Source organism: Schistocerca nitens, chromosome 2, assembly GCF_023898315.1.
Source record: "Schistocerca nitens isolate TAMUIC-IGC-003100 chromosome 2, iqSchNite1.1, whole genome shotgun sequence".
Taxonomy (NCBI): domain Eukaryota; kingdom Metazoa; phylum Arthropoda; class Insecta; order Orthoptera; family Acrididae; genus Schistocerca; species Schistocerca nitens.
Window position 1 is genome coordinate 194,047,710 of NC_064615.1, and position 2,996 is coordinate 194,050,705.

Here is a 2,996-nt window from a genome sequence, read left to right on the forward strand (position 1 = left end):
TAATGTCTTTCAATTTTATTGAAGGTTAACCCTTAAGCCTCCGTGCTATTTAGTTTCCGTAATGCTGCGCAGAGTACTGTGTGTGTGAACACACAGTTCACCCAAGACTCCTATGGGCCTCCGCAGCCGACGACCCACTGTGTGCCACTGTCAACACCGCGACATCGGCAACTACGACTGAATTGGGCACGTGACAGTCGGCACCGGACGTTGGCGCAGTGGTAGAGCGTTGCATGGTCTGATGAATCCAGATACCTTCATCATGGCGATGGGAGGGCGTGAATCCGTCGCCTTACACTGTAACAGCTCCTAGACACCTGTAGTACGAGACGGAGGTAAGCTGCCGGCGGCTCTACTATGCTCTGGGCATCAATTGGTCCAGTCTCCATTGGACACCATGACGGCTAAGGAGTACCGTACACTGGTTGCAAACCGCGTACACCCCTTCATGACGATCATGTCTCCCTACCGCCAACAAGATAATGTACAATGTCAGTAGGCCAGGAGTGTGATGGAGTGATTCGAGGCATACAGAGGCGAGTTCCAACTGGTGAGCGACCCCTCTCCCACCAACAACTCGTCAAATCTGAACCTGATCAAACACACCTGGCATGTGATTGAACATGGCGTCAAAGCTCGTTGCCGCCCCCCCCCCCCCCCGAATTTACGCCGCGCGGGTAGCCGTTCGGTCTAGGGCGCCTTGCCACGGTTCGCGTGGCTACCCCGTCGGAGGTTCGAGTCCTCCCTCGGGCGTGTGTGTGTGTGTGTGTGTGTGTGTGTGTGTGTGTGTGTGTGTGTGTGTGTGTGTGTGTGTGTGTGTGTGTGTGTGTGTTTAAGTAGTGGGTAAATCTAGGGACCGATGAGCTTAGCAGTTTGGTCCCACAGGAAATTACCGCAAATTTCCAGTTTCCAGAATTTACGGGCATTAGGTGACTTTTGTGCGGATGTGGTGCTAACTCCATCCAGCGACCTGCTAAGGCCTCTGTTTCCAGTAACGACATGTGGCCGCTGTTATTCATGCCAAAGGTGGACGTATCGACTAATAGGTAGGTGGTCGTGATGTTCTGGCTGACCAGTGTACAATTCTTCTAACATGGTTGCAAGTCGAGGAACAGTTGTATAGTTTATCTTTCTAGAATGGGAGTCTACTGCCAAAATTGGACAAAGCAGCGGAAATATGGGTGCGATCGCGCAACGAGAAATAATTTCGTTTTTAAATAATCTACCATTTTGTTCAAAAAACGGTGAGCATCGCTTTAAAATGAAAAACAATCTAATTTTTGAAGTTGATTCAGTAGTAGGCCACCTTAACTGTTACACCTAATTTTAAAACTGGGATAACCACAGCCGAAACGATTATGCAAACAGTAAACAATTTTTTAATACTGTGTTAAAATTATTAAATATAGAGCCGAATGAAAAGTATATATATATATATATATATATATATAAGGCTCACCGGCCACTTGACCGTCTTCTTCTGTGCGAATGCACAAACAGTGCCCGAACTCTTACGGGAATCGGCAACGCGCCGCGAGTAACGAGTATTATGGGCGGGGGGCACTACGAATGTAGTGCGGGACAATACGTTGAGAATGTGGGTTTCGCGGGAGGCGTGCCTGAGATAAATCCCTGCAGTCGCACTATCCTCTGTGTCCTCGGTGGCTCAGATGGATAGAGCGTCTGCCATGTAAAAAGGAGATCCCGGGTTCGAGTCCCGGTCGGGGCACACATTTTCATCTGTCCCCGTTGACTTATGTCAACGCCTGTAAGCAGCTAAGGGTGTTCATTTCATTGTAATTTCATTCTAACGAGCTGCATGGTCACCGATGGTCCGAAAGAACAGATACCATCTTAGTATAGAATTACGAGAGCTCCAGGATTACATTAATAACACCGATTTCATAACTTCTAAAAAGGCCTAATTGGCGCCAAATATTTGGCCGTTAAGGAGAGAGAAATCTCTGTCTTCCATATGCCACATATCGATTGGAAGAATTTCTTTAATGTGAAAATTTGTAAGTAAACATGAATATCCAGTAAATTAATAACTTGTAGTTCACTGAGTTTCATTTCGGTATATCACTGCGGCATACGGCACTGCGGCGAGACTTTTTGAACACCCCGTATAACGTAAAGAAATTCGAGCCCGTACGGAGTACAATTAGACACCGCAATGTGGTACCGCGAACACAAAGGAAGGGTTGTCTGTACCACGTGTCGGCGCTCTGTATTGGTCACGGGGACAGTGGATGTTGCGGAACCGAAGCTTATGGCGGCGATTCGCCAGGCTCGGTCAGTCGTCAGCCGGAAGGGCGGAAGGCGTGCAGCGTGCGCTGTGCGTCTGCGGCGTGAGTTAGCGCAGGAGACGCGCTCCGGCGACCACGCGTGCCTGTCACACCGACACCGGAACGCCAATACTTCGCCTGCCCCTCCCTAAACCTATCAACAACACTCTCCTCCATTGTAGCAGCACTCCAATCACGTAACTCACTCTTTCCGGACACAGGGCGGAAGCCATTTCGGTTCAAGTCTGCCACTGACGTGGCGAACACGGCAAGTGCCACAACACCATTTCCCAAAAACATGTCTCAGTGGAGGAGGGGTCAAAAAAGCGGACCTGTCTCTCCTTATCCAAAGAAACTAGACCGTCAAAATTTTCGAGGTACTGTACAGGGTGGTTCGAAAAGGAGTTTACAACTTTAAAAATGCATCTAAATTTATAGAAAAGATATGAAACAGGGTTTAGTATTGTGTGATTCTTGAGTTTCTCCCGGCGTATTTGATAATCAAAATATCCACGGGTGTACTGCCCGTTGGACACTGTAGACGGGCAGTACACCCGTGGATATTTTGATTAGGGTTTAGTATTATTTCGTATGGAAAAACCAGTTTTTTTTACCTTAAACTAAAGATGTTTTATGTGGCTTCCGTTGATTATCCTCCTGCACACATCCCATCGGAAGTCAATTTCTTCCCAAACTCGCTGTAGCATT